The sequence below is a fragment of the Schistocerca americana genome, chromosome 7, assembly GCF_021461395.2.
Source record: "Schistocerca americana isolate TAMUIC-IGC-003095 chromosome 7, iqSchAmer2.1, whole genome shotgun sequence".
NCBI lineage: Eukaryota > Metazoa > Arthropoda > Insecta > Orthoptera > Acrididae > Schistocerca > Schistocerca americana.
The window spans coordinates 556,920,670-556,935,349 of record NC_060125.1 but is presented as its reverse complement, the minus strand read 5'-3'; the positions used below and the strand labels follow the sequence as shown (position 1 = coordinate 556,935,349).

The 14,680-nt window shown below is 47.4% G+C and overlaps 1 protein-coding gene across 1 annotated transcript in view; it reads left to right on the top strand.

The window, feature by feature from the left end:
- Nucleotides 1-14,680, top strand: part of LOC124622023 (RNA-binding protein MEX3B) — a 143,533-nt gene that overhangs the window by 98,671 nt on the left and 30,182 nt on the right. The window lies entirely within an intron of this gene.

The following is a 14,680-nucleotide window of genomic DNA, read 5'->3' as shown; positions in this document are numbered from 1 at the left end:
GTCCCGTGGTAAAGTGAGCAGCTGCAGAAGGAGAGGTCCTTGGTTCAAGTCTTCCCACGAGCGAAAATTTTACTTTCTTTATTTTTGCATAGTTATTATTTGTCCGTTCGTTCATTGACGTCTCTGTTCACTGTAATAAGTTTAGTGTCTGTTTTGCGACCGCATCGCAAAACCGTGCGATTAGTAGACGAAAGGACGTGCCTCTCCAATCGGAACCGAAAACATTTGATCGCAAGGTCATAGGTCAACCGATTCCTCCACAGGAAAACACATCTGATATATTCTATACGACACTGGTGACGACATGTGCGTCATAGGACAGGAATATGTTGTCGACCCACCTAACTTGTACACTTGGCGAATGGGTAAAAAGATTCTTCTATCTTGCCCGATTTAGGTTTTCTTGTGGATGTGATAATCACTCCCAAAAAAGTGATGAAAACATAAGTTTGTCACATAAACTGAAAATAAAAAAGTAAAGTTTTTCACCCGATGGAAGATTTGAACCAAGGACCTTCCGTTCCGCAGCTGCTCACGTTACCACGAGACCACTACGCTGCTGCGGTCCCAGCGTCCTTAATGTTGCCTATCTTGCCATGAACTACTCAGTTTGTATATTTTGCTTATTTTTTCACAGTTCCACACAACTTCTTCCTGTTTTCTCAATTGATCTGTGTTCAGTTTTTCAAGGCCTATCCACTGTGCCAACTTATAACTAAATCGGAGGGGGGTGAGATGGGGAGGTTCCCTTGTCAGCACCTCAAGGGTCGCTTAGCATTCACTTCGGAAATGTGTGCCTTATGAGGAATTGTTCGACCCTGTACCCCATTTTCTTCACTCCCTACGCACAATCAATCCGGTAGCTGGACTTTCGTAGCATATGACTAGCTAGTGATACCTTACGCTGATATTTTTGCTTTCCGTCCGTCACTAAACGTCTGATTCTTCGTAGTATCGCTGCGGTTACCCTTTGAATTTCCACTTCAGACGTATCACAGTCTACGTTGTAGTTTTAAATCGTGGGGTTCGCAGGCTTGTCTGTTCTATAAAGTGGGACACAGTGATATGTGGCATACCTGCCGAAAGAGCACGTTGCTGGTGCATGCACAAGTGTTTCGGAGCACACCGTTCCTCGTACATTGTTGAACATCGAGCTCCGCAGCCGACCACACTTGTTTTTTGACATGTCTGTTGAATGACATTGTCAGTTAAGATTGCAGTAGGCACAGGACCATCGGGATTCGACCGTCGATCGATGAAAACGTGCCGGCTCTTGGGAGGAATAATATCTTCGCTGGAGTAGGTGGCTGGGCGTCTCCATGGCAGCGGTCATTCACGTCAAGGGCGGCTTGAAACGTGCAGTGCGCAATGGTCACAGGCTGGTGGGAGCAGTATTAACTCTGTTGGTAGCATTCTCCTTCGCTTGCGTGGGCCCTCTGGTAATAATCGAAGACACGTTGACAGTTGCCAACCACCTGCTTCCCTTCATACTTAATGTCTTCCCCGGCGGCGATGTCTTTCAGCATTATAAGTGTTCGTGTTCCGGATCCAGAACCGTGCTAAACGTGCGACAGTGGTTTGACGAGCATTATAGTGATGTCTCGGCGACCAGATTCTCCTGATGTAAATCCTTGGAACGCGTATGGGTCACTATCGAGCGCCTGCACCGTGTACGCGAATGGACGGCCCTTTACGCGAATTATGTGACCTGTGCGTAGACTACTGATGCCAAAAAACTTTGGGATCCCTGATAGTCTGTGATGTATTTCGTTCCACCGACGGACAAACAAGGTGTTAAGCAACTGGTCAAATGTGTATTTGATATGCGTAGCGGCCTGTAAATTATTGAATTGCGTTTCGCAGACATCCAGTTCCGTGGGGTCTTCGGGTTACGTGTTCCAAATGAGTCTGCTACTAGCACTGGTTGCAATGTTAACTGAAAAAGTTGGCCATTAGTGCTGCCGGAAATTTAAGTGCACGCCTCTTTTTTTCCGAAAACGTGCACTACATTGCAGCTGAGAGCTATATAAAAGGAACAAGGCGTAATGTCTAGCCTGACAGAAGCACCAAAGAAATAGCCATGGGTATTCAAATACAGAGATGTGTAAACAGGCAGAATACGGCGCTGCGGTCGGCAACGCCTATATAAATAAAATGTCGTGTGACTAGGGCCACCCGTGAGGTAGACCGTGCGTCGGGTGCAAGCCTTTACGTTTGACGCCACTTCGGCGACTTAAGCGTCGATGTCGATGAAAGGATGATGATTAGGACAACACAATCCCCAATCCCTGAGCGGAGAAAATCTTCGACCCAGCCGGGAATCGAACCCGGGTCCTTAGGAGTGACATTCTGTCGCGCTGACTACTCAGCTACCGGGGGCGGACAACGCCTATGTAAGACAAGTGTCTGGCGCAGATGTTAGATCGGTTACTGCTGCTGAAATGGGAGGTTATCAAGATTTACGTGAGTTTGAACGTGGTATTCGCACGAGCGATGGGACACCGCATCTCAGAGATAGCGGTGAAGTGGGGATTTCCTCGTATGACCATTTCACGAGTGTACCGTGAACATCAGGAATCCGACTAAACGTCAAACTCCGACATGGCTGCGGCTCCTGCAAGAATGTGACGAACGACGACTGAAGATAATCATTCAACATGACAGAAGTGCAAACTTTCAGCAAATTGGTGCAGATTTAAGTGCTAGGCCAGCAAAAAGTGTCAGCGTGCGAACCATTCGCCGGCCGGGGTAGCCGAGCGGTTCTAGGCGCTACAGTCTGGAACCGCGCGACCGCTACGGTCGCAGGTTCGAATCCTGCCTCGGGCATGGATGTGTGTGATGTCCTTAGGCTAGTTAGGTTCAAGTAGTTCTAAGTTCTACGGGACTGATGACCTCAGAAGTTAAGCCCCATAGTGCTCAGAGCCATTTGAACGAACCATTCAACGAAAAGTCATCTATATGGACTTTCGGAGCCGAAGGCCTACTCGTGTAGCCTTGACGACTGCACGACACAAAGCTTTACACCTCGCCTGGAACCATTAACACTGACATTGCACTGTTGACGACTGGAAACGCATTGCCTGCTCGGACGAGTTTCGTTTCAAATAATATCGAGTGGATAGACGTCTGTGGTTCTGGAGACGACCTCTAGAATCCACGGTTCCTGCATGTCAGCAGGGACTGTCGAAGGTGGTGGAGGCTCTGTAATGGTGTGGGGCGTGTGCATGTAGAGTGGTATGGGACCCTTGATACGATAAGACTCTGACAGGTGGCACGTACATGAGCATCTTGTCTGATCAGTTGCATCGTCGAGTCCATGCCACGTCGTGTTGCGGCACTTCTGCGTGGCTACGGGGCCCCACGCAACATTAGGCAGATGTACCAGTTCCTTTGGCCCATCAGTGTGTTACTGTTGACTAGCTGTAGTACAACTTGCAATACCACAGAAGTTACCGAGCAGTGGTGTGGTTCGGTGTGCTCCACTGTACTGGACAAGTAGCGTTTCCGAGCCGGCGATCAGCTGTGCTGTGCCAGACGGCACGTGGTGGCCGTCAGCTGAGGTGGGGGACGGCCGCTGCTAATATTAGGCACCTGGCTGGCCGAGCCGGAAGGACTTCGCCGCTGTACACAGGAGGAAGTGGCGTGGTGTACATTCAGAAACTGTCTCATGTCTTCGGAGATTGTACGATATTTGCTGAATATTTTGGTGTAACGGACAAGTGGTCTCCAGTGGCTCCGTTCAGAGTAATGATGTAATTATGAAACTTTTGATTAGTCACCCAAACAACCTTCACTTGTGTTTAAAAAAAAATCACAGGAGTCAGAAGCCCGACTCAATGCCGATTGAAGGTGGAAATGTGAAGTTGGCATTACAGTTGTTAGTAGCAAGTATTGTGAATGATGGAACTATTTTGTTCAAAAATAAGACGCGACGCCAAATGTGGAAATTTGCACGATTGTAAAGATACGGTATTCAGTTAGGTGTAGTTAAAGCTGCCTTTTCTTGTGTCCTTGACCTGCATCGGCGCAGGGTCGCCATACTTAGAAACTCAAATTTAGTGGTAAGATGGATCAGTGGATGGCCCGTCAAAAACTGATCACAGGTAAAGCAAGAAAACAGTAAGAATGTGTACAGAACCGTGAAAAAGAAGCAAAATAGAAAAAGTGAAGGGTCATCACAGTGATGGACTTGCAAACGGGGAGATCCGTGTTAGCCCTCGTGATACACAGGGGGTTACAAAAAGGTACGGCCAAACTTTCAGGAAACATTCCTCACCCAAGTAAAGAAAAGATGTTATGTGGACATGTGTCCGGAAACGCTTAATTTCCATGTTAGAGCCCATTTTAGTTTCGTCAGTATGTACTGTTCTTCCTCGATTAACCGCCATGATTTCATACGGGATACTCTACCTGTGCTGCTAGAACATGTGCCTTCACAAGTACGACACATGTGGTTCATGCACGATGGAGCTCCTGCACGTTTCAGTCCAAGTGTTCGTACGCTTCTCAACAACAGATTCGGTGACCGATGGATTGGTAGAGGCGGACCAATTCCATGGCCTCCACGCTCTCCTGACCTCAACCCTCTTGACTTTCATTTATGGGGGCATTTGAAAGCTCTTGTCTACGCAACCCCAGTAGAGACTCTTAGTGCTCGTATTGAGGACGGCTGTGATACAATACGCCATTCTCCAGGGCTGCATCAGCGCATCAGCTATTCCATGCGACGGAGGGTGGATGCACGTATCCTCGCTAACGGAGGACATTTTGAGCATTTCCTGTAACAAAGTGTTTGAAGTCACGCTGGTACGTTCTGTTGCTGTTTTTCCATTCCATGATTAATGTGATTTGAAGAGAAGTAATAAAATGAGCTCTAACATGGAAAGTAAGCGTTTCTGGACACATGTCCACATAACATATTTTCTTTCTCTGTGTGTGGGGAATGTTTCCTTGAAAGTTTGGCCGTACCTTTTTGTAACACACATATATATATATATATATCTCCGGTTATTGACGTATCTGTTCGCTGAATGCAGATTTGTGTCTGTATCGTGGTGTAACGTCAGCTTGGATCAGTGAGGTATAAGGAAGGGACCTGTAGACGTACTTGCCTCTTATTCGTTCTACACAAGTATCACATGTTGTACGACAATTGCTACATTTTCCTTCCTGTTTTTATGCTTGATCTGTTTGTTCAGTTTTTGACGAACTTTTGAGGGGGGCGGGGGCGGGCGGGGTTCGGATATCCTTGTTATCGCGACACTGTTACGCTCGCCCCCTGACGCGAATGTGTATGGCCCTACTATCTGCGTGTAGTGTTCTGCATGTCAAAGGGAGCGAAAGTTCTCTGAACGTTGGCGAATCGTGTAACTGAGGTGGGGTTGGGTATTAGTTCCGTACTCTCCCAGTGGGATGTGGAAAACCGCCTAAAAACCACATGCGGCCATCCCAGCACACCGACCCTTTGGTATATTCGATCCGGGGCCGGCGCACTTTTCCGTTCCGGAAACTGCTCGTCAACACGCACGCCTACCCGAGCGAGTCCATTACGGATGGGTAAATTAACGAATTCGAGTTAACACTGTAACGAGCCACGGGAGACCAAGGTTCCGTTACACGAAACTTGAGATAATTATTGGAACTCGGATTCACTCAGAATTCCTACCTGCATCTATCTCCCCCCCACCTCCTCTCTCTCTCTCTCTCTCTCTCTCTCTCTCTCTCTCTCTCTCTCTCTCTCTCTCTCGCGCATTCCAGAATGGTGTACGTGATAATATAGATAAGCCTGCGAATGCCTTCAAATTTTTCAGTTTCCTGTCCTGGTCATTTCGAGAGAGACGGGGTAAGACATGATGTCGCATGATACTGTCTGAATTTTCACCGAAGACCACTCCGTGATGAGCAAGACATATGGTACCTTAACTAGTCTGAGTTGCCGCACCGAAGTGTGTCAAGAAAAGACAGTAAACGGGAGCTTTCCGGCAGCGCATTCTGTCAACACAACAGTGTGAAAATATTGTCCTGTTATCGATTTGCTTGCGTATGTGGAGTACGTAACGCTGAGCAAGACAGTGTGCGTTAAAGTAAATCATTTGAGAACGATTATACGCAATAAACGGGAACTATTATGAGGTCTCGTAACTCGAAAACATTTCCGTGCCTGTCGTAGATAAGAGCTCATTATTGTTGCACAAAGCTGTTGTAATTATTGATCACTATTTTATTGTACGCCTTGTACCTGAACAAGCAGTTTTTTTTTTTTTTTTTTTTAGAGAACGGCTTGCTTGAATTTTGATGGAATTCTCGGATGGTGCTAGGTAACGCACTGCAGCCATGTGGCCAATGCCCTCGACTGTGGACCTTAAGACCTTCCTGCGAAATCCCATAAAAACGTCGGACGATCGCCCACTCTGTTTCACTGCTGAGAAAACTCGTTGCGCGTCCGAGAATATTGTGATTGCTACACGGACCTCGTTAACGGTGGCGCTTAAAGTTGAAAGCTGCCGCCGCAAGCCGTGGTGCCTTTTAGTTCCTCCAGGTGGTACATTCTGGACAAAGCGCGAGTTGTGTGCTGAACACGGGGCTATTCGGTTTGTTGATAGCGGGCGGGCGGCAGGCGGTGCTGGCGTGTGACTGAGCTGCAGCGGCGAGAGGCGCCGGTGCTGCCGCTGGCGGCCGCCGCGCGAACTGAGCGTGTCAGCTGTCTAGTGGAACCGCGCACGTGTTCCCTCCGCCGGCCTAGTCATATCGCGTGCCGTGCGCGTTGTTCAATTCATTGGGTCCACCGCAGTGGCGTTTCATGCTGAATGGAGAAAGTGATTCAGCGCGTAACTACGCAGTAACTTGGGGGGAGCGGGTGGGGGGGGGGGGGGGGGGGGGGGGGAGGGAGTAGTAGCAATTTCCGCTGTTCATTTGGATTTTGAGAACCTCTGTGACCTCAGCTTCGGGCTCGGTGGCTCATCGAGATGGTAGAATTAGACGAGCAACGCGTTTGCATGAAATTTTGCGTGAAATTTTGCGTGAAACTCAAGAAAACCTTCGCAGAGACACCCAGTAATACAGTAAGCGTGCTATGAGTCTCGAATGGCTAACATAGTTTAAAAATCTCCAGACAGAAGTTAAAGATGACACGCATTCAGGACATTCTTCGGCGTGTACCGGCGACGCTTATGTCGAGGAACGTCAACGAAATTGTGTGCGCCAATCGAAAACTGATTGTCGGAGAAATTTCAGAAGAATTTAATGTTTCAGTTGAATCGTGTCATGAAATCCTTACACAGCATCTTGGAATTTGTCGTGTTACCGCCAAGTTCGTCCCACGGCTCATGAGTCAGGACCAGAAAGACATACGCCTCGCAATCTGTAAAGAGTTTTTGGATAGCTCAAGTGAGAACGAGATGATCCTTAAAGAGAACCATACGATCCCAGCAGACTTCGGAAATAAGAAAGTTGAAATAACTCGTTGAAACGAAGATTTGTAACGATAGAAGAGAGAAAAGAGAATTCGCAGAGGGCGTTTTGCGCGATCCAGCAAGAGGCGTACGAATACTGCTTCCGGAAGTGGAAACGGATCTGGTACTGGTGAATCAATTGTGGACGAAAGTGTTTAGGAGGAGGCCATGCACAATAAGTAAAAGGTAAACGTAGAAAAATTTTGAGGACAAAATTCCGGAATTTTTTGAATAGACCTCGTATCCGTACCGAGTTAAGTTATCGTGTGAACGGATATTACCACTTTGCAATGAAATTTATGTCGTCTAAAGACTGAAGTATCACGACGACGGTCTCATGAACGGTGGTAATTCCACAGTGCATACACGAGAAAGCAGAAACTGACACATTAAATTTATCCAAAACAAATGTACAGAGAACGAAGCCTTTACACGGCTTTCGCAATGTCTGTGTGAAGCACAGCTTGACATTGTACTGAAACTTTCAACATTGAAGATTTAAGCATAACACTTCCTGTATGAAAAGGGACTTTTCTTCTGTGGCTAGTGAAGAAATGTTGAAAAAACGTGTTCATGGAAATTGAAGGGTATAATTTGCATTTGCTTTTTTTTATATATGGGTCTACTCAGCCATAATTGCCAGTTCCCGCCCAGAAATTCATGTTACTGCCCGCTATAATAGATTTCACGAAGTTCATTTGCCTGAAATTTACCACAGATCAGCACTACGTTTTCTGTGCGAATTTGTTAGTTTCCTTCACTTGCAAGTTGCTCAGTTGCTCCGGTTTTATTGAAAGTAAACATTTCACACATGGATGAAAAAATTTTGTTCCTATTTCAACATTTTCAAAGATTGTGGGATGTGTTGAAGCCGCGACGACGTAGAGTTGTGACCTAACAGTCTGGATCCAGGTGCGCAGGTTACAGTAATATTCGCGCAAAGTTGGCATTCGGCGCGCTGGCTGCTGGGAGCGACTGTAAATGGGAAAAGTCTTTACGGTCGCTCCCGTGCGCCGAGCAACTTCACACGTGGAGTATATCGGTTGTTTACACACCATGCGAACGCTAAGCTTATCTCCGCCATAAAGTTCGTCTGATCATCGCCGCACTTAACGAGGCGTGTTAGAAATGGAGTGGTGCGCCCTAGCCCTTCCTCGAAAGTTTTGATCTGACGTACCCAGCAAGTTATTGGGGATCTTACCTGAACTTAGATTCCAAACTATGGAGTTGCAAGGGTTGAAAGAAGCTGTGTGTGATAGAATTTGTGGCTGTGACAATCTGGGTTTGGCATGTCCAGTGTGGCATTACCTGCTGAGCCGCAGAGCTTACGGCTTCACACACGTGTTGTTCTCTGGACCGGCGTCGCGCTGTGGACATCCCTGTGCGCCTGTGAAAGGCGCCGCGGGTGCACGGAAGGGCCGATTGTGGGCACTTGCGAAACGGTGCCGCGCCGGCTCCCCCAAGGGCGCGGGAAGGGCCTGGCTGGGTGCTGTCGCCTGCAGCGTGCTGTAGCCGATGCCACACGTTCGCGTCTATTTCCAGCGGCCGCGGTAAAAATATGTCGGCTCCCCCAGCGTGGCGTGGTGTGGTGTGTCGCTCTCTTGGCGTACACAGGCCAGCAGCTATACAGTCCCTGCTAGTAAACGAGTGACTGGGGGCGCGCTCCTTCTCTCCTTGGCCGTCCCTGGAAGTACGCACCAGCCGAGCAGCGGTAAATGGGGCGGGCGACGCAACTGAGCACTGCTGTTGTGGTTGCAGAATCTCGAATAAAATGGGTTGCTGACTGCAGCTGATGTGAACAGAACAGTGTTGCCAACGTGCTGCCAGCCGTTCTTAGCAGGGAATTGCATTTGTCTACGTAGCAGCCAACACGGGGAGTACGCGGCGCCCGAGAAAGCTTTGAGCTAGGTGGCAGCTGGTCCTCTACCGCACGATATGCTGAAATGTCACTCATTTTCCTTAAAATTCAGCATTCATCTGGTGGCGAGCGATGACCGTCTCTTACGGAAGGGCAGTCACGTCAGTCCAGTTAGTTTGGCGTGCGATGACAGAAAATGTTCGTCCAAGGTAATCTTCTTTGTATTAAGGTGTCTGTCAGGTCCCGACACATTAAACTGCTCTTCTTTGTTCGTTATCAGTTAACAAACTGATAGCACAGTGTTCCGGTAGCATTTTCTGGTGATCGGCCCGTGGTGTGTTTGGATTGTTTCTGGATGGCCCAACTCCTACCTCGTCGTCTTAAGTGGCTGAATGAGTGTTTAGTGTAATGTACTTAATCTGCATACCTACATATTCTGCAGGTCACCACATGTTGGATTGCGGGCGGTTCTGGTTCCACTGGTACTCACTTTCTTTTTCGGCTAGTAAAAAGACTGTCAGATATGCGTCAGTTTCTCTGGTCCTAACGGAGGTGCATAGCCCGCACAGGATACAGTGCAGTGACAGGTTTACGTCCGAAGCGCTGTGCGAGTTCATTCATTCATTCATTCATTCATTCATTCATTCATTCGTTTGGAAGGGGAAGCCCACACATTGCTGGTCAACTACCGGCCGGTCGGCGACACATTGCGAAGCAGAGTCGAGGCGCGCGCCCTGTAATCATTCTCAAACGATTTTACGAAATCTGTTTGGTTAAAAAATCGAATTTTTGCGTTTGTCTTTTTTGGCAGCTTCATGTTGACACGCCCATCATTTACGTAATGGTCATAGTAATTGTGCGCGAAATTCGAAAAAGTATGCAATGAAAAATAGAGGTCGCTATGATTTTGCGTTTGGTGCATAATTTTTAATATGTTGCCGTGTATGGAATTTAGCCGAGGTCTTACATTTTTCTTAAGACTTTGGTGGAGGTTTGTCTGTCGCCAATCTCGAGAAAACTGACCTGTTGTAGCACACTCATTTGCGATCGCGCGGGCACCAGCGATAGAATGAAGTAATCACAACATTCCTTATATTTCATGAACAGTTTGACATAACGAAATGATATTTTAGCAAATGATAGCGTGACAAGAGGACGGTATTTTGTCATTATTATACAAAACTTGTTAATCCACTTATTACAAACTTTTTCGGTCGAGGAATGTAATTTTTAAGGGCCATCAATAGCTGGTGAAATGAAATTCTGTGGGCTTCGGAACAGCATAAGTTATGACATTACACATATACTTTTCTACCAAGGATGTGCATTTTCGTATGCTATTGATCTTACTTGTCAGTTTGTCAGCTAACAAACAAAAGTTTCAGAATTCTCTCAAAATTGCTTCGCCACGACATATTAGTGAGGTGACATTCTGTAAACTCCGCCGCAGGTTCGAATCCTGCCTCGGGCATGGGTGTGTGTGATGTCCTTAAGTTAGTTAGGTTTAAGTAGTTCTAAGTTCTAGGGGACTTATGACCTAAGATCTTGAGTCCCATAGTGCTCAGAGCCATTTGAACTGACACCATGAATCCTGCAGGGCTGCGGAGAGTACGAGGGGGTGGATATCTCCTCTGAACAGCACGTTGCAAGGCATCCCAGATACGCTCAATGACGTTCGTGTCAGGGGAGTTTGGTGGCCAGCGGAAGTGTTTAAACTCAGAAGAGCGTTCCTGGAGCCACTCTGCAGCAATTCTGGACGTGGGGGCGTGTCCTAGGAACCAATTACCTTGTTACACGTAGAGAAGTTACAATGAAATGAACACCCTTAGCTGCTTACAGGCGTTGATATACATCAACGGGGACAGATGGAAATGTGTGCTCCGACCGGCACTCGAACCCGGGATCTCCTGCTTAGAAGGCAGACGCTCTATCCATCTGAGCCACCGAGGACACAGAGGATAGCACGGCTGCAGGGATTTATCTCTGGCACGCCTCCCGCGAAACCCACATTCTCAACGTACTGTCCCGCACTACATATCCTACAGGGAAACCTCCCCATCGCACCCCCCCCCCCCCCCCCCCCCCCCCCCGAACTCAGATTTAGTTATAACTTGGCACAGTGGATAGGCCTTGAAGAACTGAACACAGATCAATCGAGAAAACAGGAGGAGTTGTGTGGAACTATGAAAAAAAATCAAAATATACAAACTGAGTAGTTTATGCTCAAGATAAGCAACATCAAGGATAGTGTGGGCTCGGGAGCGCTGTGGTCTCGTGGATAGCGTGAGCAGCTGCGGTATGAAAGGTCCTTGGTTCAAGTCTGCCCTCCAGTGAAATATTTTAATTTTTTTATTTTCAGACAATTATTCTGTCCGTCCGATGCGAGGTAACTGCGCCGTAGTATGGGGACGCTACGCCTAAACAAACATCGAAACACACGACGTCAGTCGACTACAGCGCACGGAAGAGATTATTCCTGCTAACGAGGCTCCCTGGCTGGCAGTTGACTGTTCGCTACTTTCGACGAGAGTGCATTAAATACGTGAGATGTATTCCGTGGGCAATATGAATCCAGCAAATAGAGCGGACGAATGGACAGATAATAATTGTCTGAAAATAAAAAGTTCAACTATTCACCCAAGGGAAGACTCGAACCAAGAACCCCCCGTTCTGCATCTGCGCACGCTAACCACGGGACCACGACGCTCTTGAGCTCACACTCTCCTCTCTTGCGCATGGACTATTCAGTTTCTATATTTTGCTTATTTTTTTTTCATAGTTCCACACAACTTCTTCCTGTTTTCTCGATTGATCTGTGTTCAAGGCCTATCCACTGTACCAACTTATAACTAAATCTGAGGGGGGTGCGATGGGGAGGTTCCCTTGTTAGTAAATACATAGTTAAGGCTCACCGGCCACTCCACCATATTCTTCTTCTGTGCGAATGCACGAACAGTGCCCGAACTCTTACGGGAATCTGCAACGCGCTGCGAGTAATGAGTATAATGTGCGGGGACACTACGAATATAGTGCGGGACGGTACGTTGAGAATGTGGGTTTCGTGGGAGGCGTGCCAGAGATAAATCCCTGCAGCCGCGCTATCCTCTGTGTCCTCGGTGGCTCACATGGATACAGCGTCTGCCATGTAAGCAGGAGATCCCGGGTTCGAGTCCCAGTCGGGGCACACATTTTCATCTGCCCCGTTGACGTATGCCAACGCCTGTACGCAGCTAAGGGTGTTCATTTCATTGTAGTTTCATTCTAACGAGCTGCTTGGTCACCGATGGTATCTGTCCTTTCAGACATGTCCGACAGAACAGATACGTATCTTAGTAAATGCGTAGAGAAGTTTCTCAGTTTTCTCGGTCCACAAAACATTTTTCTCGATCGGACGTTAGGTATCCACCGCTTCATTGCCTGTATGCCGCCGCATCAGGTGTGGAGACTTCGGGGGCGTATGCTGTGCCCCCGCCGGGCAGAGTGCGTTCGCCCAGGCCGGCCGTTGAACGCGCCGGCGCGCCGCCTCACGTGGGTTCGCTTCCGGCCCCGACGTCACCAGCGCGAGACCACCGACCGGCGCCCGGAGCGAAGCCGCGCCGCAGACAGGCCGGCTGCAACTGCAGGTGTAAAAACTGAACTACGGTGAAACTCTTAGGAGGCGCCGTGTCGTTTCTCACTGCCGGGGACGAAGGAAGCTGCACACGGCAATAGTAGTGTAGAAACTACTGGGATGGAACCACGAGTATCAAAAATGAACACCTGGATTCAGGGACGCCTCTAGTTCTTATCTTTTAAACGGCCGCATAACTAGGTTGTTGTTGTGGTCTTCAGTCCTGAGACTGGTTCGATGCAGCTCTCCATGCTACTCTATCCTGTGCAAGCTTCATCTCCCAGTACCTACTGCAGCCTACATCTTCCTGAATCTGCTTTGTGTATTCATCTCTTGGTCTTCCTCTGCGATTTTTACCCTCCACGCTGCCCTCCATAGAGTAAAACTGAAGTGATATCGGCTGTTCCCCAGGGAAGCGTCCTGGGACCTCTGCTGTTCCTGAGCTATGTAAATGACCTGGGTGACAATCTGAGTAGTTCTCTTAAGTTGTTCGCAGATGCTGTAATTTACCGTTTAGTAAGGTCATCCGAAGACCAGTACCACTTGCAAAGCGATTTAGAAAAGATTGCTATATAGTGTGGCAGATGGCAGTTCACGCTAAATAACGAAAAGTGAGGTGATCCATAAGAGTTCCAAAAGAAATACGTTGGAATTAGATTATTCGATAAACAGTACAATTCTCAAGGCTGTCAATTCAACTAAGTACCTTGGTGTAAAAATTACGAACAAGTTCATTTGGAAAGACCACATAGATAATATTGTGGGGGAAGGCGAGCCAAAGGTAACGTTTCATTGGCAGGACACTTAGAAGATGCAACAAGTCCACTAAAGAGACAGCTTACGCTACACTCGTTCGTCCTCTGTTAGAATATTGCTGCGCGGTGTGGGATCCTTACCAGGTGGGATTGACGGAGGACATCGAAAGGGTGCAAAAAAGGTCAGCTCGTTTTGTATTATCACGTAATAGGGGAGAGAGTGTGGCAGATATGATAAGCGAGTTGGGATGGAAGTCATTAAAGCAAAGACGTTTTTCGTCGATCAGTTATTTTGCTCCCCAAATAGCAACTACTTTAAGTGTCTCATTTCCTAATCTAATTCCCTCAGCATCACCCGACTTGATTCGACTACATTCCATTATCCTAGTTTTGCTTTTGTTGATGTTCATCTTATATCCTCCTTTCAAGACACTGTTCATTCCGTTCAACTGCTCTTTCAGGTCCTTTGCCGTCTCTGACAGAATTAAAATGTCATCGACGAACCTCGTAGTTTGTTTCATCTCCATGGATTTTAATACCTACTCCGAACTTTTCTTTTGTTTCCTTTATTGCTTGCTCAATATAGAGATTGAATAACATCGGGGAGTGGCTACAACCCTGTCTCACTCCCTTCCCAACCACTGCTTCCCTTTGATGTCCCTCGACTGCCATCTGGTTTCTGTACAAATCGTAAATAGCCTTTCGCTCCCTGTATTTTACCCCTGCCACCTTTAGAATTTGAAAGAGAGTATTCCAGTCAACATTGTCAAAAGCTTTCTCCAAGTCTACAAATTCTAGAATCGTAGGTTTGCCTTTCCTTAATCTTTCTTCTAAGATAAGTCGTAAGGTCAGTATTGCCTCACGGGTTCAGACATTTCTACGGAATCCAAACTGATCTTAATGACTGACACACTGTTTTATACAAGTGACGTAATTTATTGTATTCATACATTATATAAAAAGTTGTTAAGACTGTCAGTATTCTCATTAGAAGACTACCGTGCTT